Raw genomic sequence first — 26,493 nt, 5'->3', positions numbered from 1 at the left:
CTACTTTCCGACCCAGGCACCAAGACCAGACACAGAGAGGCCGGATATTATGGTCTCTTGAGTATAAGAGAAATTTTTGGACTGGAAAGAAATGGCTCTAACAGCTCCATTCATTCAGAGGGATTCTTTGCCTTTCAAGAATTTTTGTCCATGGTCCTGGTATCACACTCTGAATCAGAATCATGTCAGTGTAAATTTATTAACCCAAAGATGGCCTTGCCCTGCATAGAGCTGGGCATAGAAAGACACTAAAATCTGGACTTGGAGCTGCCCCTCAGGACACCTAGGCAACAGTTATGATTTCTCTCTTCACCTCCAGCAAGAATGAGGCCTCATTGGTGAGACTTCATTTCAATACATTAACAAAAATCTTTGATTTTTCCAGAGTGAGTGTCATATTTTGCTTATCAGTTTATCGGGTGACGGACTGAGGGTGGACTATAGTTTTGACTACTATGAATCAAGCTGTTATGCATGTCTATGGTGACATTTTCATATGAACATCTATCTTCAGTTCTCTTGGAGAGCTTGATAAATTGGAATGTAATGTAGATTGTCTTTCTGTACACTGTGAATATGTGTTGCTCCTATTGGTTAATAAATAAAGGTGCAGGCAGGAAATCCAAGCAGAGATACAGGAGAAGAAGGGCAGAGTCAAAGAGATACCATCCAGCTGCCCAAGGAGCAAGATGCCAGCAGACTGGTAATGCCACAGCCACATGGTAATACACAGATTAATAGAAATGGGTTAATTTGAGTTGTAAGAGCTGTTAGTAATGGGCAATAGGCCAAGCATTTATAAGTAATATTAAGCCTCTGAGTGACTATTTACAAGTGGCTGCAGGACAAAGTGGGACAAACAAGCCTCTGTTAACAAATGGTGCCCAATGTTCAGCAACTCCATCTACATAAAACCTGGGAGAGCTTTAAAAAAAGGTTCTAAGACAGAGCCAAGAGCATCTTCCTAGTCCATATCTCTCATGTTGACTGTGATACAGAGACACATCCCTTGGCCATGGCATGCTTGCTTGAGCTAAGCTGCAACTCTGTCTTATGAGGGCCGCAGTACAAGCCCATGTTGCATAGTAGGAGTAAGACTTTTGCTCAGACAGATAAAAAGGCTAAAAGATACACGATAAAACAGATTCAGATGTAATGGGTCACAGTATGTTTAAAAAATATATGTAGGCTTAAAAGAGAAAAGAGAAGGTATTGACAGTCATAAAAAAAGAGATATATAGCTTTAAAATAATAAACTAAAGTCCTTAAAATGAAATAAATTAATATGAAAAGCCATATAAAGATGGAAAATACTCAGAGAGTCTGGATACTGTATATTATTATGTTGTCTTTGGGATTTTTTAATTGCTATGAGACATTTGATTGTAGAGTCTGCTACAACCTGTATATTTTGTATATAATACACAATTTAAAACTGTATTGATACAGATATGTACGTTACCTTTAAAAGTTTATATATTTTTGGAACAAGGGGACTAGACACCAATAAAAACAAATGGTCCAGATGATCCAATGTTTCAACACATCTCTGTTACAGTTTCCTGTGTGTTTGCATCCAAAACAGCTTCAAGGCTGCTGGCTAAGATGGACCAGCCACACAAAATATCCCAGTCAGGACTTGACCATAATTCTAAATTTTCTCGGAGCTGTCATAAGATTACCAGTGCCTCCAATCAACAGGAAGTAGTACAGAGAAACTATGCCCCAATTCCCAAAATATTGTTTATGAATATTTGTTTTCATTTAAAGGGGTCAGTTATAAATGGTCATAGTCAATCTCTTTCTAAAGAAAAAAGGGGGATATGATATAGAAATGATGAAAAAGGTAGATTACTGAATCTACTTTTAGCAAAAAAACAACTGTTAATCTCAAAATACACTGAAATGGATTTTGGCCTATTAATACAAATTTAAGGTCAATTTTGTTATATAATATGAGTATTCCTACTCTTGTTTATGCAGCTCATTTAAAAATATAATGTATAGTTAAGAAAGACAAATTAATAGTCATCTATAATAGTCATGTTAGTTAGGTTTTCTAGATATGCAGAAGTATATTTCAGGTGGACAGGTAATCTTCAAACACTTCAAAGATCTACAGAATATGGTATCTAAAATGTTCTAAGAACTTAGACTTTTCTTGATGGTGAGACACATCTGCTCCTGGCAGCACCAATTACTTCAAGAAGATGATGGGCATCAAAGAAACTCATTATGGAGATTGCTTTCAATGTGGCAAGATTAGCCATTTGGGTAAGAAATGGTCTGGACTGCTTGGCAATATGCTTTAAGTACTGGATATGCAGGACCCACAAGACAATGACTGTTGAACTTGCTAAAACTGGGTGGGACAGTCCTTTGGGGTTACTGCTTCATGAAAGAGTCTGCCAGACATTCTGTAGGACACAGGAAAAAAGTGACTGATGAATTTTGCCAAAATAGGCAGAACAGTCTTCAAATTTCCTGCTTCACTGAGAAATCTGCCAGACATTCTAGGCCTGTAGGCTAAAGATGGAAGCCCCAACTTTACAGAGGAAATTTAGCTGATTGTCCAGGCAGCCAGATGTCTTTTGTTATTTCTAGAGTTTTAGAAGATCGCAATGCACTTGCTGTTTACTTAAGTAATATTGTATCCTTCTGAGGTATTTGATGTAGTTGAAGACTAGATAGTTATAGTTTTACTTGGTTATGATGAGAGATAAATTAGATGTGAAAGTTTGGACTGGCCAAGATAGGATAGAGTATTTGTTTTAATTGTACCAAATTCAAATGGACTAGATATTGTAACTATAATTCTTACTTGATAACTGTTTTGTTATATGTAATTTCCCTGTGTTAAAACCTTCCTTTTTGATTAGACAGAAAAGAGGAAATTATGTGGGATATATACTGTGAATATATGTTGCTTCCATTGGTTAATAAATAAAGCTGTTTGGCCAGGATAGAGGCAGGTGGAAAATTCAAGCAGAGATATAGGAAAAGAAGGGCAGAGTTGGAGAGACTCCATTCAGCTACCCAAATGGCAAGATGCCTCCATTTACAAGGATACTTCTTTAAACAAAATGCATGGACTGGGCAATTGCAGTATATTTTCTAATTTTTTCTGACTAAGACTTCTGTACAAATGAAGGCAAATTAACTTTTAAAATGTGAAAAGCACCACTCTTTAGGGTGAATGATGATTTGAATTTGCTTGTGGAAGGGCAGTCACATCGAAAGAATTTGGCCATTTCAGCACTGAGGATAATGAGCTGCAGCCAGGCATGAGGAAAGGCTGGGCAGGATATCCAGTGTTTATTCTGTTTTACAGAGCTGTGTGCCTTCTGCTAAGAGCCAGTCCTTGAGTAAAGAAGAGAAAGCATCCAGTAAGATGAGTAAGTGTCCTCTCCTCCCCAATTCAGAAACCAGGGGTTACTGGGGACCAGTTTGCACATGCTAAACAATGATAATAAATTTCCTTTTTCTTTTAACTTTCTTCTTATTTATTCTTTGTGTTTTTTACATCATGTATCTCAATCCTACTCATTTCCCTGTCCCTTCATATCTACCCTCTGCCCTTTCAATCTCCCCCCAAAATAAAATAAAAGGGACTGGAGAGATGGCTCAGCAGTTAAGAACACTGACCGTTCGTTCTTCCAGAGGTCATGAGTTCAATTCCCAGCACCCACATGGCAGCTAACAACTGTCTGTAACTACAAGATCTGACACCCTCACACAGGTATGCATACAGGCAGAACACCAATGCACATAAAATAAAAACAAATAAATTTAAAAAATAAAATAAAATAAAAAGGAAAAATCAATTTCATCATGGAATCTGTAGTGGGACACAGTCATGCAGTAAAACCATATATCCATATATCTTTATTTGCAAGTATTCATTGCAAAGAGTCATTAATGTGGTTTGAGGCCTCTGGTTTCTGCCACACCATTGATGCTGGGTCCTCACCAAGACTCCTCTTGGATATCCTGCTGTTGCCCTGAGTCATGGAGATACTGCAGCTTTGGGTCTGAAGGACCAGCCCCTTCATATGCTCCTGCAGATCATAGATGGGGTGGGTGTTGGGGTGTGCCAACTCATAACCCTGGTTCTGGACCTTAGTAGTTGCAGAGTCGGTTAGCCTGCCAGCTCTCTCCTCTCCTCACTACCAGGATGAGCTCTCCAGCACTGCCCTTGCTAGTTCATCACTTGCAGCCATGAACAATGGGTGAGGCCTTTGATACCCTCAGGGTTGGCTTTCTCACACCTACACTATCAGGGCAAGCTCTACTGTATTTCCAAGTTGAGGTACAGGGGCCACTCTCCTGAGTGCAGCAGCCGGTGATTGACAGGAACAGCTCTCCCACCTACTCAGAGAGGGGAGAGGGCATCTTTCTCCCACCCATACTACCATATGGCAGATAAGGGGCAGGACCTCATCTCCCATGCTCACATTCTCAGGGCCAGTTCACCCACACCACTGTCAATAGGGCCAGCTTTACTGTGCTGCCCAGGCAAGGTTCAGGGTCCACTTTGCTGAGTGGGTCAGCAAAGGGAGGGTCAGCTCCCTCTACCACAGATGGCAGGAGGAAGGCTGGGGAGAGCACTTTCCCTCACCCATACCATCACATGGCTGATGAGGGGGTGTGGCCAGCTATCCTACTCTCACACCCTTAGGACTGGCTCACTCACACCCCTATTTACAGGATCAACTCTACTGTGGTGCTCAGGTGAGGAGCAGGGCCCTCTTCCCTGAGTGCTGCAGCTGGTAAGGGAGAGGCTCAGCTCCCTCATCTGTCACAGGTGGAAAGGATATCTCTCCCACTCCCATGACTCCACATGAAAGATGAGTAGTGGGGACAGTTTTCCCATGCTCACAACTTTGGGGCTGGCTCACCTACACCTCAGTCTACAGGGTCAACTCTACTGTGGTGCCTAGGTGAAGCATAGGGTCCATCCTCCCTAGTGCTATAGCTAGTGAGGAATTGAGTCAAGTCCCCCACCTGCTGCAGATGCCAAGGGGTAAGGGAAGGCATCTTTTCTTGATCACATAGCAAATGTGACTTGCTCTCCCAATTTCATGCCCTCAGAGCCAGCTCGCCCACGTCCCTGCGAACAGTCAGCACTACTGTGCTGCCCAGGAGGGGTGTAGGATCCTCTCTCCTGAGTGCTTCAGCTAGTGAGGGGCAGGCCAGTTATCCCTAGAGTTGCTACAAATGAGGAGTTGGGTACTACTCTGTACAGCTCTATCCTCTTGGCCTTTGGTGTTGTCAGTAGCATCAACAAGGACCGAGGCTGCATCAGGGCCATGAACCCAGACACCAGCCCAGACCCAGACATCCCCATGCTCTTAGGTGGCAATCAAGCCACCCACATCAACCTGCTACCCTCTTCAGATATGTCTCTGTCCATAGGACATGAACCATTCTATCTCTCTCTTCCATACCACACCATATATTTGCTCACCATAATAGTGACTTCATACCCAGTGCCAGGCACATGTTTTTTCCTTAGGGCCTGGGGCAGACCACTGACAATGTATTTTCAAACAAGATATTCTAAATGAATACCTAACAAAAGCTGGTGACCTCACCACCACTACTAACCTCCACAGACCTCCCTAAGGAGCCATGCACATTTCCTGGAGTAGAGGCTGCCACAGTTAATCTTTCCTAGAAGTGTGTGACTGGATTAGGAGTCACCTAAGAAGCACACGCTTGACATGTCTGTGAGGGTATTCCAAAACAGGTTTCAATGAGGAGGGAGAGAGAACCATCTTAACATGAAGAAGGGCACCATGTCATATATAAGGAAGAGATAGGACCCAAACAATGGATACCATGGGATCCCATTTTTACAAACAGGCATATCTGTCCTGCTGTCTCAACTGCCGCTATGGAGAGTGTTCTCCTCAACTGGCCTGTTTCACACTCAGCACTGGTTTGAACAAGTCATGTTTCCCACAGGCTCATGTATGTTAACACTTGGTCCCCAGTTAGGAAAGCCATTTGGGAAGGTTATGAAAGCTTTAGTAGGAGAAATTTTGCTGGAAGAAGCACATCACTGGGGGTGAGCTTAAGTTCTTATAGCCTCACCCCAATCCCTGCCCTCACTGCTTTCTGAGTGCAATGATGTCAATGTTTCTGATTCTTGCAAACAGGCCTTCCCTGACATGATGGACTCTTTCCCTCTGGAACCATAGGCCAAAAAAAAAAAAAAAAAAAACCACTTCCTTTTCTAAATTGTTGTCAGATTATCAGAGCAAACAAAAGTAACTAATTGTTAAATGACTCCAATCTAATTATCCCAGACAATGCAATCTTCTGAGGTACCCATGGGCAGACAGTCAGAAAAGGGGATGGACTCAGACCCCCACCAAGAAATCATACTTTAAGAGTTGAGCTTCTCATGCAGCTCAACTGGTGTCTTACCAGAATGCCTACTATGTGCCATTTGATTCTGCCATTCTGCCTGTGTGGTGCTGTAGATTTGAATCCAAGGCCTTGCACTCACCAGGCAGGTGTTCTACCACTGAGCTATATCCCTCACTTGAGACTTTTCTTTCACCTTTGATTTTACTGGGACAGAGCTTCATGTAGCCCAGGCTGGCTATGAATGTTCTATGTAGATGTGAGTGACTTTGAACTCTTGATCCTCCTGTTTTCTTCTGCCAAGTACTAGGATTGCAGGCATGAGCCCCCAAATCCAGCTAGTAATTTTTTAATAAGAACACATATTAGATGGAAAATTATAGGGATAAGAATCCAAATAAGGCATTGTGGAGAGCTCAGACAGAAAAGTACTTGCAAAAGAATTATGAGGGCCTAAGATCCAGTCCCATTTAAAAAATACCAGACACAGTGTTCATCCTAGCCTCCTTTCATTGCTGTGATAAAATGCTCTGACAAAAGCAATTTAGAGGATAAATGGGTTTATTTGGGCTTATGATCCCAGAAAGATGGAGTCAGTTTTGGCTACATGAGCCTACAGGGGACATTTTTCCCTGAGTCACAATGGTGGCACAAGTATATTATGACACCATTGCGGGGATAAAAACAGGTGGATCCCTGGGGCTCTCTTGCCAGGACAACCTAGCTGGTAAGTCCTCAGCCAGGGAGATACCATGCCTCAAAACAAGGTGGGCAGCACTGGAGCTGACCTCTAGGTCCCCCAAACACATGTACACAAAAGCCAGATATGATGCTGTCTGTCTTCAACAATTTGTTTTCTTGCTCACTCTTTGCTTAGAGCTCCTGTGAGCTCACCCCTCTTATGTGCCTTTTTTAAGGATGCTACTTTTTTCATGGAGGATAAAAAGCCTCAGGATCTGGTTTGTTAGGGATGTTCTTGTTACTTAAATACATGATGTTGGCAGAGAAAGAAGACCCAATGGAAAAGAAAAGTCTTTATAATACACCCCAAATACTCACAGCTCCTTGTCCCAGACCATTCTTAAGTGAAAGGATGCTAATGTTAATAACTACAGTTTTGAGTCACATCCCTTCTCATTCACTGTCCCCCTAGCTTCTGGTACCAATTCTCAAAGGTAAGGTGAGTCTTCTCTTTGCAAAGGGCAGGTCTGCTACCTTTTCTCCCTTCCAGGAGCCTCCACAGCCCATCAGACTCCAGAGGTAACTAAATAATACTCTGTGTACCACAAGCATCCTCAGAAGAGACACAGGGCTGCTGGAAATGTGCTATTTGGATCAATTTTGTGTAAATTTATTCTTATAAATTCACACTGCAGACCGTTTAATAGTAGAGGAAATTCCTGATGATAGTCTGTAAGAGAAAGAGTTATTCCATGCTAGACAAACAACACTCCAACTCTAATGTATAAATTTATCTGAGCTGAATTGTATAGAAGGTTTGTTCAAAGTGTGGCTCACCCAGGACTAAGCCAGCAAGAGAGCAATTACAGAGAGTCCTGTAAACACCACATGATAATGTCATAGAGCCATACCAAAGAATTCTTAGAGAATGAAGATAATGACTGATCTGGGCAATGCTCTTCAACGTGAATGTCCATTACAATATAACCCACATCTTCTGAAGGCAGACTGAATGAATGATTTTAGTATTTATGCCCTATATTTGCTAGTAGGAGAAAGCAAGGGAAACAGAAAATGGCCAGGGTCAATTATTCATCTCTCTTCTACCATTTTTCCAAATCATAAAAATGTAGTCCCCAAGTGACATTTCCCCGTATAGATTTATCTCTCAGACATACAGCAAGGTACCATACACACAAAATCTACAACTAAATTGTCTCCTCAGTTGTGACATTTCATTTCCTTATTCCTCTAGGAAACACTATGGAAAAAAAAAAAAAGAACACTTCTAAGCTAAAGGTTTAAATCTTCAAACCCACTCAAATGCTGTAACATAAAAGTGCACTCCAGGGCTGGGGAGATGGAGCACTGGTACCTCACACTGAGAAACACAAAGTCTGGAAGGATTTCTCTATGATAGTGGGACCTCTGGACATGTTTGGGGAGCAAGTGAATTCCCATTCACAACAACTGCAGGTCCAGTTTTCTTATGGTAAATGTCAGAAAATGAGAAAGTAACATTGCACTTCCTTCTGATGGCACCCATCACGCCCGGCTGTTCCGGTATGCTAGCTGTTAACTACAGATGTGACCCAACTCCAACAATGTCCAGATCTTCCCTGAGTTCCCTCCCCACTTTGGAGCCTATCATAAACAATTAAGATTTTAATTTTCATCTAAACTTCGATGAACTGACTCCCTGAGACTCAATCTAACTTTGAGTTTGGAGAGAGTGATGGGCACCATCTTGCTTAAAGGGAGTAGTCCCCTCACCTCAGGAATAGACCTCCCTGAATAGTGTCAGATCACCCTTTTCTCTGTGTATTTCTGCAATCCTGAGTCCTTCTTCCTCAGCTCCTTGCTCCACAGTGGACAGCCTCCTCCTGCCTCAGTCAGCTCTGCAGACAATCTATACCACTATACTCTGGGTCTGTCTGGTTGGCATCTCTCTCAGTGTGTCTGATCAAGAACTATTCTGTTTAAATCTTTCCCAACTGTTTACTCTGGAAATGGAAGGTAGACCAGCACTCTTCACGAACTTCCCTTTCCTCAACTGGTAGGATTCCATAGACACTAGGAAGCTTTTCCCTGGAAGGTGTTCCTTCCCTCCCTCCTGCAGTGAGAACCTGCTCCCCTTCCATCCCCATCAGCCCTGTGTTCTTTTCTGGGCTTTAGTGGTAGTGGTGTCTGCCTCTGCTTTCTGCATTAGAGGATTGCATTCCTTTCTGCAATATGTAGAACTATCTCCTAACCTGATGGAAATGCCATCTTCTCTCTCCCTCTCGTTGTTTTATGTGATTAACACTTACTTGTTGCAAGCTTTAAATGCCTCCTTAGCATTTTCAAAAGGAGATTATATTCCAGATTACAGAATCCACAAAATTGAAGAGGAGCCAAACAACTGAGGCTTGGGGAGGGAGGGAGGGGAGAAGGGAGGAAGGGGAGGAGGGAGGGAGGGGAGGAGGGAGGGAGGGGAGGAGGGAGGGAGGGAGGGAGGGAAGGGAGGAGGGAAGGATGCTGTGGTATCCTGGGAATATGTTCACCATATCTCTTCAAGCTCCACACAGCACCCAGCAGTGACTCTGTGCAAGGAATCCCATCACAAGCGTGTCTGTGATAGGAGGGGGACTAAAATTTGCAAAATAAGTCCTGCCTGTTAAGTTCATAATTATCAGGAGGTACAAAGATGTTTTGGTCATTTAGGAAAACTCTGGGGAAAGCATGTAGAAAGCTTGGAGTAAAATAAAGAGCAAAAAAGCAATTTACAAAATCTATCATAGCTGTGTGCCTTTTAATAGGTGCAAAACTGGATTTAAATGGAGAAAGTACACATATTCATACTTATTGGGGTATGCATAAACTTCTCTGGAAGGATACACAGAAAAAATTAGTAAGTGGGTTTATCCTTGGCATGGAAGCATCACGGTACAGATGGGGAACTGAAACAGTCAGAGTTCTCTATGCATCCCCCTCTTTTGTTAAAGCAGTGAATGTATTACTTACTAAAGGGGGGGGTGCCCATGGGTAACTGAAATTCAATAGATCAAAATGGTAAAGCCGATGTAAATCAGTCTTTATTCACAAATATTTCCTTTTGGCTAAGTGCATTCCTCAAATTTTCACCAATGGATATATTCCTAAATTAAAAACTAATAACCAAGTGAAACATTCTCCATCCCATTTAATAAAATGAAGTTCTTGTCACACAAACTCTAGTCAACACAGTTTGGAGGAAGGTACAGGACATTGTCTTTTGTGGAGTTCCACATGGGCTTTGGGAAATGCACCACAGCTGTGCATCAGAGTGGGGCAGGCACAGCACTCTGCTCCAGAGGCTCTTTGCCACACAACTTCAGAAGGTGTTCCTTGGGCCCAAGGAGCAGAGCTGAGTGCACCTTAGTAGTGAAGTGTTTGTCTAGCATACAAAAGGCCCCAGGTTTGATCCCAGCACAACAAAGAGGAAAATTATTCCCCAAACTTCCGTGTCTCTTCATAAGAGCCAAGGCACTCTTGGTAGCATGAAGATCCCAGCTGAGGAAGTCTGGACAGATGAGGCCTAGGATTCTGCATTTCAAACCAAATCCTCAGGGAGACATTGCCTGGCTGCAGAGGATATTCTGGAGTGTCAAGAGTTGAGTGTTACCTGCCCTTGCTATTTCTAAAGCAGGTTCGCATCAGCTGGGCAGAGCTGAAGCCTCACAGTGGCCCATTGCTCGTGAGCCATGTAAAAGTGAACAGCAACATTGGGCTCTTTTATTGTACTTAATCATTTTTTAATTTTTAATTTTTATCATTTAATTCCATTTTTTTTAATTCTAGAGAAGCTAGTCACAGCAGTATATGCCCTCCATTCAAGAACTCAGGAGGCAGAGGCAGGAGGATCAAGATAAAGTCAAAGCCAGGCTGGTGACATGGTGAATCCAGTTTGCCTGGACTACAGCCTAAAATGTGAAAATTATTAAATAAAAAATGAAGGATTTTTTTTTACCCTTGAGACATCCTTGCACATACACAAAAGGATTTTTTTTACCCTTGAAACACCTTTCTACAGACAGAAGTGAAATGCTTTGGGTGACCAAATTTCCTGCAGTTTGCCACTGACGATGCCTGTCTTAAGAGCACTTGAGTGGAAGGAAATTGCCCAGCATCCTCCTGACCCAGAACCGATGCCAGAGAGCAAAGTCATTTGGACTGTGGTACTTCAGGAGAAGTACTGCATCGAGCAAGTTCTTCAGGCTCCAGGCACTGGATCCTCCTTTTGCGAAAGTGTGTTTGATGAGAACTTCTGGCTTCGATGTCTGAGGCTGATTGGACTAATTGGGCAAGCCGCAGATGTCAGCCATGTTTTCAGTTTATCCTAGGAGCCTTGGGGAGCTAGTGGAGGCGTAAAAATAGGAGAAGCATACAATGCGGCATGGCCAGATTAACGGGAGAGGATGACAGGAAATCCCACAGTTTGACTAACAATTGGCCAAATGCTGTTTAACTAGGTGCAGCTGCCAGACTTAAGGCAAATTTTGGTTCCAATCACCAGCTGAGGAGAATCACAACAAAAGCAAGGCCAGATCTGTTTATTCTTCAAACAAGTAGCTGAGTTCAACAAACAAAATCTTGATTAAAGGCCTTGATGGACTATCGGTTATCCCAAATGCCTAAATTGTGGTATTGATGTTTAAGTTTTAAAAATAGGAATTCCATATCTGTGAAGCCAACTCGAGCCTTAGTGTATGCTAAGGCTATGCTCAACCCATTAAATGTGATTCTCACTAACATCTCCCGCTCAGAATTAATAGCACCCCTGTTTGCTCAAAGTTTTCTTTTTTCTTTTTCTTATGTGTGAGGATGTTTTGCCTGCATGTGTCTGTGCAATGCCTGAGGAGGCCAGAAGAGGGAATCAGTTCCCTGGAACTAGAATCTGTAGATGGTTGTTAGCAGCCCTGTGGATACTGGAAATCAAACCTGAGTCCCCTGAAGAGCAGCAGAAACTCTTAACTGTTAACCGTCACTCCAGCCCCAATCTCCTCTTTCCAGGTACTTTACATGTGTGGTCTCAGTTTACTCTCCCAGAAATCATGAGAGATTACCATCCCCACTTACAAACTGGGAAGCTAACTCACACTGGTTAATTAGTTGGCCAGATGTTACCCCAGTGACTGAGGTGGAGCTTCAATTTGAACTCCCTGGCATCTTCTTTCTTAACCTGGGGCTCACTTAAGAACAAAAAACAGAGAGCAAATAAACATCCTGTAGTTCATCATCACACATCCCTCAGAATTTGTCTGTAATCATCACTGGTACACGTTCAATGCCTATGTGGCTGTGACTGGCCTGTCTGGCAGGAATGGGAGTGTTCTAAAGAGACAGTGTCCCCTCATCAGCTGTCAGACTATTGAAAGGATCAACCCCAAGAAACTAGACTGTCCCTAGGAAGTCCTTGCTGGGAGGGGATGGCTGACCCTGGCATGAGCTCAGGAGACACTTGTGTCCATGGAGAAGATTTTCTAGTTTATCAGATAACCTGCAAACACAGCAGATGGACTTGGGAAGTCACTGGATATCCCTCTTCCCAGTAAGGCTACATGCTGAGGATGAGTGGCCAAACCCGGTGACCCTTGAGTCCATTCATAGACTCAGTCTGAGCATCCCAGTACCCAGTGAAATGATCAGGCTTCTAACAACATGGCATGCACCCTCAGATAATGTGTCTATTACAGTCTCAACTGTAGTCTTCTGTATATTTTTAGAGGACCAGTTTTATTTTTCACTTTGGGTGCCTCTAATTAAGAATTTTGTCATATAGCTGAACAGGAATGCTTGCTTGCATACAGGTGTAGGGGCTACTGGGTATCTATAAATTGAATTAATTTATACATGCCCTTAAGTCCAAGATCATATCCCTGTATGCAAATATCTTTGGATCAATTTTTAAAAATAAGGTTACAGACAAATATACCTGTGACTGTATTTCCTTGGTACCATAGTGACATCTTGTGGAAAAACTTGTTGCATCTACATTGTTCTGAGTACTTCAAAAGCAGCTTTTCTATTTTCAAAGTGAGAACTAGACTGAATTTGAGACATACAGACTGATGGGCTACAATTCCAGTGTCACCATTAGTTTCTAGTAAGATGCCACAGTTTTTCAGAGTCTGTGTGTTCTGATGTGGGAGAAGTGATCCTTCCTGCAGGTGTTCAAAGCAGTTGCCTTTGTTTGTTTGTTTGTTTGTTTGTTTGTTTGTTTGTTTTGGGGGGATCTGTCTGGGAGTGCTTTGGGATAATTTGCTTTGAAAGCAGATAGAAAGTACTCACCTTCTACATGCAGAGCTTGCATTTCCCCAGGATCTATTGCCAAAGGCTCAAACAACCGAGACCCATTGTATTGTCTAGTAACTGTGGCATAAACAGTTACTGAGTGCTCAGTATGGACAAGACCTCATGAAAGCTGCTTTGCTTGGCTTCAGCAGGACCCACTGGCCTAACTAGCTGGCTATGGCAGGTGACTTAAGAAGGCTGAAGGTTGACTTCATTCACACAGTGCTGAGTTTTCCTATTCTGACTTTTGGGGAGCAGTTTGCCATTGTGCAGGGACAGGGGAGATAAACTAAGTAAAATACAAAACTAGCTGGCTTTTTTTTCTTCTGTTCCAATGTTTCTGTTTTCTTCTATATTTCTTTTTTAATGTTTATTTAATTTTTAGTTATAGGGAGGTGGGAATGTGTGCACATGAGTGTAGAGTCCTCTGAGGCCAGAAGAGGCACTGTGAGCTGGGTGTAGAATCTGACTCTATTCCTCTGCAAAAACAGCCAGTGCTTTTCATACCTTGAGGAATGACCTGGAACACAGCATTTTCTTATTCCATCTGATATAACAAATAGATGTTTGCATGTTATATCTTTAATAGTATCTGACATTTTGCCAGATGTGATGCATTGGCTTAATCCCAGCACAAAGGAGGCAGAAGCAGGTGGGTCTCTGTGAGTTTAAGGCCAGCCTGGTCTACAGAGAAAGTTCCAGGCCAGCCAGGGCTACACATAGTGAGAGCCTGTCTCAGAAAACAAAAACAAAACAAATAGACACACACACACACACACACACACACACATACATATACACATATATACACACTATATGACATATTATGTGGTCATTGAATTAAGTTGGAAAGAAAAGAAAACACTCTACTACATTTTGTCACTATATCTCTCTGGTAAGTCAAAACAAATGTAAAACCACTCCCTTTCGCCTACTTTACTAGTCACTTACTAGTTATGTCCACCAGAGGGCACCTGAGGACTGAGCGAAGAATGTATGCTGTGCATAAAACTCTTCTGTTAAAATAAGACAATAGCATCTTCCATCAAAAAAGCTCATTGTGTTTCATGGTATAGATAGTCAAAAATTGTTTGATGATAGTTTTATAATGAAGTTAGTAAATATACATAAACTTCCTATTAAAGTGTTCAATTAAAACACTTCCTTTTCTTTCTGATACAATACAGCAGCTAATTCTGTAATTAGAATTAAATTTGCAAATGCCAAGCATAATAATGGCAATTAGACATCAAATTGTATTTGCAACTGCACCTGCCTACATTTTAGAAGTTGGTGTGCAATTACAAACCAACAATTGAGTCTTGGAGAAGGAAGGGAATTCAGCTGGGAAGTCTGTGGTCTGAGTTATGGTAAACCTGGCATCTCCTCCTCTCCTCTCCTCTCCTCTCCTCTCCTCTCCTCTCCTCTCCTCTCCTCTCCTCTCTTCTCCTCTCCTCTCCATGGTCTTCCTTCCTTTCCTCCTCTCTCTCTCTCTCCCTCTCTCCCTGTCTCCCTCTTCTTTCCCACACCCTTTCTCTTCTCCAATGTCTCTTCCCCTTCCCTCTTCCTCCACCTCGCTCCTTCTCTCTCTTTTCTCTCCTCCCTTCTCTTCCTTTTCCTCTGCTCACCCTATCCCTCTCTCCCTTCCCTTTTCTCTTAGTGGTAACAGGCCCCTCAGGGTGGGATGGAACAGCCTCTTTTCTCTATTGAACATACATTCAGGAATGGAATTTTTTCATCTGTGTCTGTTGGATGGTTTAGACATTTAATGTAGTTTCTGGAATAATGTATTTTAGGCTTGATTTCTTTTTTAAAATGTTTATTTACATGATTGGGATGAATGGAATTCTCAAATCATATTTTGTTTTTATTTTCTCGATCTTTCTTTTTATTGCAATTGCTCAGAGCTAGAAACACAGCCACAAAACCTAAACCAGATGGAGAAAAACCAAGCCAAAGGCCCACTACATCCTGACTGCCAGCAGCTATTTGAGCACTTTATCAATCTGTCACTCAGTGACATGAGCAAGCATAGTGACCAAACCCCTCTAACATCACAGATCCAGATCCCTAGAGCACAGTAGGAACAGAACTTCAGCAAACCCAGCCAGAGAGGGGCATGCAGCTCCTGGGTCCACTTTCAGCATGCATTGTCTGGTTTAGTCAACCTGCACCATGTATCTCTACCAACCCAGAGACCCACAGAATAGGAAGGCCTCCCTCTTCTGTCCTCAGCTGACACATAACGACTGTTATTTGGGAAGCAACAAAAACCTAGAGTGTTTTCCCCCCTTTAAATGTGTAATGAAGGGCTGACCCACTTTCAAAGGGAAGCCAAGTGAATGCCTCAAAATGATGACATCACCCCTCTGTCCCCGTGGTGGACGTGTCCTGGCCCTCAGTTTTTACTATTAGAGACAAAGAGGTCTTGACAATCCAGCCTCAATCATATCAATTTGCTCTCAACTCCAAGCTATCCAACAGCTTCCAGGATAAAATGAACTACTCACAAAGAGATCATGGGTTCAGCACCAAAGACTAGAAAAGCTGGGAAGGGAAGAAAGCAACAGAAAGTGCTAGTTGATGACCTGTTCTGTTGTTTATCTTTTCCCTGTAAATACAGTTGCTGCTCAGACAGTGCCCTTGTCTCCATGTCCCTCACAGGCAGTTTGATTTTAGTCATACACATCAAGTATTTGTGTCTGGTGAGAATTGAGCTCACCAGCTCCCATCAGAGACAAGCTAAAGAAAAAGCAGGCCCCAGCTTCCCATAACAGTGATCAAATGGAAACACTCTGGTTGGAGCCCACAGAGATTTCCTACTGGCTTTACCCAGTAGGACTCCATAAGAGGATGATTGGGCCACGGGCTTGAGTACCAGGTGTTTGGAAGGGTCTGCACTTGGTTGATTCTAGCAGGGAGAGGTCTTTTTGCCTCACCCCGTGACATTGTTATAAAAACCCCTTTTGAATAAAGCTCTGGGCCAGTGGGTTTTGACTCAGGCCCTCCCGAGGCTATCCTGTGTTTCTGTCTTGCCTCTCGTCATCTCTGTATCACTATTTAAATATTTCCCACTTCTCCCTGCTCAAGAGTACCCTGTTCATAAAAGTAGGGGCTGGTCTCCCACACACTCTAGGCAGAAATGCAACTCACCATAGCATGGCCTCTGGTCCACTGGGAGACAGAGAAGCAATCCACACAGTGACAGTGCCCAGGAATGTTGATGGTATCTACTGTGTTCTAAAACCACCATCCTAAGGGCCATGGGAGATGTTGACCTGATACCTCTGTAGCTTTTTCTGGATCATAGCTCCAAAAATGCCTTTTCTTTCATCCACATCAAATCTGTGGCTTCTGGTCCTATCCAGTGTGGTCCTCTGACTATCAGTATAGTGGTCAAATCACATAAGCAGAACTCCTCGTCACTGGGGCAAATGCCTGAGAGAAATGATTTCAAGGCAGGAAAGATGTGTTTTGGCTCACAGCTTCAGATTTCTACCCATGGTCAATTGATCTCATTACTTTGGGCCTGAGATGAGACCAACCATCATGGCACAGAGACCACCCAGGAGCAAAGATGTTCCCATTATGGTGCCCAGGAAACAGAGAGAATAATACCAAGGAGCAAGGCCAAGACATACCCTTCCATGGCATATGTCCAGCAAACCACTTTGCCCAAGTAGGCTCACCTTCCACAACTCCACAATCTCCTAATAGTCCACTCATGTTTGAGTCCATCAGAGGATTAAACCATGCTTCAGGTGAGAGCTCTCACAACCTAAGCATCTCTGGAAATGCCCTCAACATTGTCACAGATGCATTGAGATATATTTAGCTATCTTCCAGATGTTTCTAAATCCAATGAAGTTGACAGCCTAAATTAACCATCACAAGGGCTGGGAATGGCATTTATTAACAGAGCACTCTCCTTGCATGAACAGATGAACAAAACCTTGTGTTCAATCCCAAACACTCATCAAAAGAAAATTAACCATCACTCAGTGGGGCAAGGTGGTGCATGCCTTTTATCCCAGCATGCAGGAGGCACATATGGGCACAGCTATGAGCTCAAGGCCAGCCTCGTCTACAGAGCGAGTTCCAGGACAGTCAGGACTAAACAGAAATTCTGTTTTGAACCACCACCACCCACAAAAAAAAGAAAGAAAATTTATCATCACTCAAAGAAAGATAGAGGAGAAACAGACAGATGGATAGATAGAAAAAAATTATCATAAGAATTGGCTTATATAATTCTAGAGGCTCAAACCTGCTGGTATAATTCCATCTAAGTCTACAGGGTCTAAGGGTCTAACTATACATGACTTGGGGAAATCACTAAGCCTATGGACCAGCAATGGCACATCAAGGTAAAGGCACTTGTCCCCAAGTTTGATCCCCAGATCCCATCTACACACACACACACACACACACACACACACACACACACACACACACACACACGCAGTGTCTCAGTTCCAGAAATGAGAAGAAGACTTTCACCCTTCATCTCCATTTTTATTCTGTCTGTACACTCAACAGATGAGATGATTCTCATCATAATGGTTGTTATAAAACAACTGATTAATGCTTATACAAATCTTTGGAACTATTTAATAAATCACTCTTGAGTCCTCCTATAGTCAAAGCACAGGAATTAAATGTCTCTTGGAGTACATTTGAGTCCCACAGGATCAGAAAAGACATTTGGTGACATGTTTGAGAAACAGTCTGAGATGTTTTACCAAACCCCAAAAAACCAAGGCACGAGATGGTGGCACACGCCTTTAATCCTAGAACTCAGGAGGCAGAGGTCAGACTGGGCTACAGAGTGAGTTCCAGGAAAGAGACCAAAGCTACACAGAGAAACCCTGTCTCGAAAAACAAACAAACACCACTGAGTTCTTCAGTCCCGCCCATACCTCCAGAAGTGCAAGACTATATGATGAACCCAAGAATCAGGGCATCTTGACAGAGCAGGGACCAAGCTGCCTTATTGAGACTTCAGAAATAAATTGTTGGAGTGAGCTCTAACTGTCTTTGTCCAGAGCTCAGACTCCTCCTTCTCAGAACTTGAAACCATGAACAAAAGCAGGGGCTGGAAGGATGGCTCGCTGCTTGAGAGAGCTTGCTGCTCTTACAACGGACCCAGCATCAGTTCCCAGCACCCACATGGAGCAGCTCACGGCTGCCTGAGTCTCTGGTTCCAGCAGATCCCGCACCCTCTTCTGCCCTTCAAGGGAACCTTCATTCATGAGTACACAGTCATGCGCACACTCGAGCATGCACACATACACACACAAGAAGTAATGGCTGGGGAAATGGCTGTGGTTAAGAGTATTTGCTGCTCTGGCTTCTGCTCCTGGGTCCAATTCCCAGCACCTACATCAGGTGGCTCTCAGCTAACTGTGTAGGTCCATGGAATCCAAAGTCTCCAGCCTCCATTAGCCCCCATGCTCGTGTGGTGCACATATATTCACTCACCACCACCACCCCACACACATACACATATAAAGGAAAAGTACATATAAAAACATATAAACCAGAAAAATGGTCTAGTGGGTGTCCTGGAAAATTATTTTGTGTATAGAAGAAGGTGTTTATCACAGAAAATGTAATTTTAAATAAACTTTGCCAAAAATGTAGCGATGTCTCCCTAATGAACGCTTGACCACCATGTGTGTTCCGTGTGTGACTCTCTTCCATGTTTTCACAGCACTCATGACCTGAGCAATCAGTTTTTATTCAATTCTCTGTACAAAATTAAATCACCAATGAAGCTGAGAAGGCATAATTCCTAGGCCTGAATCAGGTCATGATTGAGTTGAGAAACAAAACCTTTGAGGTTCCAATGAAAACACTGGATCATGGACAGAAGGCAAACTTCCCCACTGCCAATGACTGGTTTGGACAGTAAACTCGATGATGAGGCACACAAGGGTGCTGCTTTTCTCTGGAAGATGGTCCATCAGTATCTATCAGACACAGTGGCTTTCCTCCACACACTCCCTGGGTCACAGTCAGGATGGGCGGGCATGGTGGCACACTGCCCCTCAGCAGCCCCTGGGTGACTTCTTCCCCTGGGCGCTGTACAGCGCGTCCTTCCTGCGGTCAGCATGCTTTCCTTTTCTGTCCTCTTGCATTTTGTTTGCTTCTAATTGTAGACTGAGTGCTCACAATGTCCGACGGTACTCCCAATTATGGGGTCCACATTTCTCTCTCTCTTCCTTTCTTTCTTTCTTCCTTTCTTTCTTCCTTCCTTCCTTCCTTCCTTCCTTCCTTTCTTTCTTTTTTTCTTTTTTCTTTCTCTTTCTTTCTTTGCAATAAGGTCTTGTTATTAAGTGCTGGCTGATTTGGAACTGCATAGAACAGGCTGGCCTAAAACTCACAGAGATACACCTGCCTCTGTCTCCTGTATGCTAGGTATAAAGGCGTGTGTCATATTCTTGGAAACAACTGAAATACTTATAATTTATAAATGTAATGAGAAATCCAGAGAGAACCTAAATAATCAGGACTATATGACACTAATTGTTTGGGGCTGAAAATTCATTTCCTCAGAAAAAAAGGTTATTTAAGAAATGTTTTACTCACGTGCTGCAAAGGCTCACCAGCTGCACCTTCTTTCCCCAGCCCCTCTCACACCACCTTTGGCTCCCACAGATCATCCCTTCTGAACCTCCCTCCTCCCACTCATAGCTATATTCCAGCCCCCACATCCAGCAGGCACCTGCTGCTCAACTACAGGCCATGCCAGCCAGAAAACCAAGTAGGCTTCTCACAGAAACCCCCCCCCCCCCTGTGTGTGTGTGTGTGTGTGTGTGTGTGTGTGTGTGTGTGTGTGTTCCCCTAGACCCAGTTCCTCAATCTCTCCCCTAGTGCTGCAGCAGATCATCAGTGGCATCTTTCTTTCTCCCGCTCTTGCCCACATCTCCTGTGGATCCCACAGACCATTCCCTCCCAACTTCTCATCACTAACTACTTGCTGTATCCCAGCCTCCAACACCAATAAGCATCCCTGTGAACACACCAGCTAAGCAAGCCAGTAAAACAGGCATCACACAGCCATCATACTTTGAAAATCCAGGGAGGAAATAGAAACCAAGGAACAAAACACCCATCCAGCAGAGACAAACCCAGAAGTCAGCACCTAGACCTATTATCCCAAACTCAAATGCCTAGGTGTCAGCATCAGAACATAATCAATAACAGCCAGAACAGTATGATCCCATTAGAACCCAGCTACCCCACCATAGAAAACTCTGAATATTCCAACATACCTGAAGCACAAGAAAAAGACTTTAAACCATCTATATGAAGATGATACAGTTCCTTAGAGAGATGAATAAATCCCTTTTTAAAAAAATTTTTTCAGGAAAACACAGACAACTGGAGGAAATGAATACCCTTAAAGAAGTAAAAAAATACAAACAAATAGGTAAAAGAAACAAATAAAACTCTTCCAGACCTGATAATGGAAAAAGAAGTGATAAAACACTGAAGGAATTTTGGAAATGAAAAATATAGGAATTAGAATAGAAACTATAGAGGCAAGCTTCATCAACAGAATATAAGAGTTGGAAGAGAGAACCTCAGGCATTAAAGATACAATACAAGAAATCAGAGAAAATGTTAAATCTAAAAAAGTCCTGACATAAAGCACCCAGGAAATCTGGAACCATGAAAAGACCAAACCTAAGAATAATAGGAGTAGAGGAAGGGGAAGAATCCCAGCTCAAAGCCCAGAAAATATTTTCAACAAAATCATAGAATATTTTCCTAACCTAAAGAAGGGGGTGCCTGTCAAACCACAAGAACACCAAACAGATTAGACCAGAAAATAAAGTCCCTTCACCTCATATTAACCAAAATAATAAACATACAGAACAGCAGCAAAAAATAATAATATTAAAAGGGGAAAAGTGCAACTAAAATATAAAGGCACCTATTAGAATTATACCTGACTTCTCAGTGGAGACTTTAAAAGCCAAAGGGCCTGGACAGATGTGCTACAGACTCTAACAGACCACAGAAGTCAGCCCAGACTACTATCTAATCTCCATAGGTGGGGAAAACAAGATATTCCATGATAAAGTCAAATTTAAACAATATCTTTTTACAAATCCAGACCTATAGAAAGTGCTTTAAGGAAAACTCCAAACTAAGGAGGTTAAATACACCCATGAAAACACAGGAAATAATTAGTCTCACACCAGAAAAACCAAGAGAAGGAAACACACACACACACACACACACACACACACACACCACCACCACCACCACCACCACCACCACCACCACCACCACCAAGAACAATATCAAAACACCAAAATAACAAGAATCAACAATCATTGGTCACTGATATCTTTCACTATTAATGGACTCAGTTCTGCAATAAATAGACAGACTAACAGAATGGATGTGAAAACAGGATTCTTCCTTCTGACACATCCAAAAATTACACTTCAGTATCAAATATAGACATCATCTCAGGGTAAAGGGTTGGAAAAAAGATATTCCAAGTGAATTGACCTAAAAGGCAAGATGGTATAGTCATTTTAATATCTAACAAAATAGACTTCAAACAAAAATTAAGCAAAAGTAATATAGAAGGACACTACATATTCATCAAAGGAAAAATCTACCAAGGTGACATTTCAGTTCTTAACACAAGGACACCAAAGAAACACTACTACTGGTTAAATCACATATGACCTTCACACACTGATAGTGCGAGACTTTAACACCCCACTCTCACCAACAGACAGGTCATCCAGATAAAAACTATGAGACCTAATGGAGCTAACAGGTGTTATAGACCAAATGCACCTAACAGATATTTACAGGACATTTCTGTTGTGTGATGTTTTGTATTTGTCCTGACAAATAAAGCTTGCTTGGAGTCAGAGGACAGAGCTAGCCACTAATTAACTATAGAGATTTAGAGAACTAGAGAGAGAGAGAGAGGAAGTGGTAAAGTGGGGTTGAGACAGGATCTAGACCCTTTTGTTCAGAGGAACGGAAGAGATAGGAAGTCACTGGTGGCTGTTCCCCTGCTTCTTTAATCATTCAGGTTTTTACCTCAATATCTGATTCCTGGGTTTTTGTTAATAAGATTAATTAGATTTACTCAACATCTCGCATCTAACTTTGGTGGCACAAATTCATGAAATAGCTTTTTGCCTGTGGCTTTGCAGCCACTGGCACCCACCAGAGCTGCACACAGGAACAGTACCTGGAGGAGTCATCACACTTCTGGCTGGCTTTCCCTTTCTTCCCCAAGCCCTCTGAGTAAGTCTGGGACTTTCTTCTTACAGCCTCTCTACAGCAATCTCCACAAGCTCCAAACTCCACAGGTACTTGGACTCCAAATGCCCCTCCAGAGTTAGCCCTCACCACCAGAGAAACACTATTACAATGGAAGGAGTTGGGGCTCTGTATAATTACACAATGAAAGGTTTAAAAATGGAACAATTGAATGAAGGAATAATCAATGTACCTGGGGTTGACATAATGTCAATTATCATTTTTATGATTCTTGCTTTATCCCTAAAAATGTCAGTTGATGAGTACCAAGATACAGGCCTTAGAAAAAGTTAGTAGAGAAAATATTCCCATTTTTACTGATTAGATACAAGTCTTAGGAAAACATACTAAAACAGATAATAGAGATATTCAGACAAAGAGGAATTTAAAGGAGAACCAACCTCACCATTACATTATAAAATTAGAGAGGAACAGTCCAAGATTATCAAACAACCATCCTTAATTTATCCATCACTTTATGGGAAAACTTCCAAATGACAGGTATCTGCGAGGCTATGTAAGAGCTGACTGGAATCCTGTGGAAATGCTATATTTGAAGAGATTTAGGAAAGTGATAGTCTCTTATAGTATGCATTCACTTTTTGTGAGAAGATGTTAAATTCATGGTCAACTAGTAACTGGAGTGTCCCACAAGATTAAAAAGAATTGGTTACAGCAGTATTGGAACCTAGTCCTCAATTACAGTGGAGGACCTGGTGGAAAGATGAGGCTAGGACCATTGAACAATGAAGTAGGTCTAGAGGTATTGGAATTTCCCAAGACCAACTTCTTGGAGAGGGCAAATATGCTGATGTACAAAAATAGTCTCTATATGATGACCACACCCTGGGTATATGTCATGCAGCAGCTTTAAATGCTTGGGACAGAACTGAAGAAGTAGGAAAGAAAACTGAGTCATTTACTAAAGTTATACAGGGCCCAAATGAAACCTTCACAGATTTTTTTTACAAAGGTTGACTTCAGCTGTAAATAGAATGATATGAAATTCAGAAGCAAGACAAATAATAATTGAATATTTAGCTTTTGAAAAAGCTAATTCACAATGCAAAAGGAATAGAGAAATGGATCTAAGATATAGTCAGTATTGAATCTCATAACCATGATAATGCTTGGATAGGAGAGGTGATTTTCAGAGGCTTGAAGAAAAATCAAAATGTCAGATGTTTTAATTATGGCAAACAAGATCACCTAAAAAGGAATTATAGACAGGGAATTCCTAGAAACAATGTTTCTTCTAATTCAAACAGAAGGTCCTTGCCTTCTGGGGTATGCAGAAGGTGTGGCAAAGGTCAACATTGGACTAATGAATGCAGATCAACAAGGGACAGACAAGGTAACTCTATGCCATTGAGAAATGCCTTGGGGGACCTCTCCCAGGCTCCCATATCAATTGGTGAGGGAAACTCCTCCTCAGAGCAATTAAAGGACCTAATGCCTATTGTAATGCTCTGGATGATAAAACAGCTTTAGAGATAAAACAAAAAATTCAGAAGAAACCATAAAGCAAATATTATGGCAAACTTCTATAAATGGTCAAAGACCAAAGCTAAAAATATGAATAAATGATATTATAATTGAAGGGTTTTGTAGACATAAGGGCAGATATAACAAAAAATGCACCAGAATCTTGGCATCTAAATTGGTCTCTTCAGGAGGTAAATGTTCAGCTTTTAGAGACTGAAGCTTTATCTCAGGTAAATCAAAGTGCAAGATGGGTCAAATATATAGGGCCAGAAGGACAAAGAGGAAATTTAAAGCCATGAATTTATGGGTACATGATTTTTTACAGCAATGGAATATCCAGATTAACATTCCTCCAATATCAGAAACAACCCATAAACTAATGTATGCTTCTGGGAAAAATATTAAAAGGTATAACGAATAGTCATTGATCACTCAGGTTGTACAGAAACAGGGCACAACAGCTACTAAGCTATCAAAGGTACAAATAGTCCTGCATTTAAAATGGTTAGCTGACAAACCTGTCTGGGTGGAACAGTGGCCTTTGACATCAGAAAAATTATAGGCATTAGAAGAGCTGGGACAGGAGCAGCTAAATGCTCAGCATATTGAAGAATCAACCAACCCTTGGAATTCTCCTGTATTTGTTATTAAAAAGAAATCTTGAAAATGGAGAATGGTAACAAATATAAGAGCTGAATAAGGCAAATCAGCTAATAGGCTCTTTACAGCCTGGAATTCCCTTACCTTCTCCATTACCTAAAGGATGGTCTATTATTTATTTAGAAGTCTGTTTCTTCACTATACCTTTACAAGAACAGGATAGAGAAAAATATGCCTCATGGTGCCCACTTATAATAATTCTCAACCTGTTATGAGACATCAATGAAGGTTCTCCTATAATAGATGTTAAACAGCCCCACCTTGTGCTAATATTTTTCATGACAGCTATTGGAAATGATTCACGTACAGTTTCCTTAATCTATAATTTACCATTATATGGGTAATATCTTACTAGCTGAGTCAAATATAGATACTTTAGAGAAAATTTTGCCTTGTATGGAATTATAGGTTGCTCTTGAAAAAATACAGAGAAGCTTCTATTAATTACCTAGGATATAAAATAGGTTTACAAAAAATTCAACCCTAATAGGTACAAATCAGGAGAGATCAATTGTGGATTCTTAGTAACTTTTAAAAATTTCTGGGAGATATTAACTGGCTACAGACCACAATTAAATTAACAACTCAAAAATCAAGTGATTTTTTTTTTCAAACCTTATAAGGAGACAAGGATTTAAATAGTCCAAGAAAATTATCAGCTGAATCTAAGAGAGAATATGCTTTGGTAGAAAAGAAATTACAGGATAAACATATGGATCATTTGGATGTAGAGCTTGACTCCATTCTGGTTACTTTACCTTCTACATATATATCACTTATCAGATCCCATATGGGTCTGCCAGGCCCTCTAGTACAAGGCAGTGGTGAAACTGATCAACTATTTGTAGGAAATGTTCTATAAGCCTCAGAATTTCATAAAAAGCACTATGTCAATAACAGGTTTGAAAAAAGATTTTTTTCATCACTTAGAAACAAGCCAAGGAAATTATAAGAAAACATCCTACTTGTTCCTTGTATAACCAAACTCCACTACCTGCTAGAAGTAACCCAAAAAGTACTCAAAGAAATGAAGTTTTGCAAATGGACATGTTTCATTTTGCAGAGTTTGAAAAATAAAATTTTGTATAGCACACCATAGATACATATTCAGGATTTCAATGGGCAACTGCTTTGAGTTCTGAAAAGGCTGATTCTGTAACTACACATTTGTTAGAAATTATGGACACCATGGTATACCTGTATAAATTAAGACTGACAATGCTCCAGCATATGTCTCTGGTAAAATGAAACAGGTTTTTGCGTATCTCAACATAAGGCATATTACAGGTATACCACACAATCCTGAAGGGCAAGCAGTTTTAGAAAGATCAAATTGAACTGTAAAAGATATACTTAATGAACAGAAAGGGATAATAAAGACCCCAGAAGTAGATTGTATAATGCTCTATTAACTTTGAATTTTGTAAATGCTAATGAAAAAGGAACAATAGCTGCAGAGAGACATTGGATAGTAGAAAAATTACTGAATTAAATCAGCCTGCATACTTTAAAGATGTGCTGACCTCAGAATGGAAACCAGGATATGTGTTATGTTGGGAACAAGGTTTTGTTTTTGTTTCCACAGGAGAAGAAAAGCTATGAATACCATAAAAAAAATTGATAAAGATTAGATTCGAACAAGTACTACCTCTTGATTAGAGGAGATGATAGTTCATCAAC

The sequence above is a fragment of the Onychomys torridus genome, chromosome 7, assembly GCF_903995425.1.
Source record: "Onychomys torridus chromosome 7, mOncTor1.1, whole genome shotgun sequence".
NCBI classification, from domain to species: domain Eukaryota; kingdom Metazoa; phylum Chordata; class Mammalia; order Rodentia; family Cricetidae; genus Onychomys; species Onychomys torridus.
Note: the sequence above shows the minus strand (reverse complement) of the source record.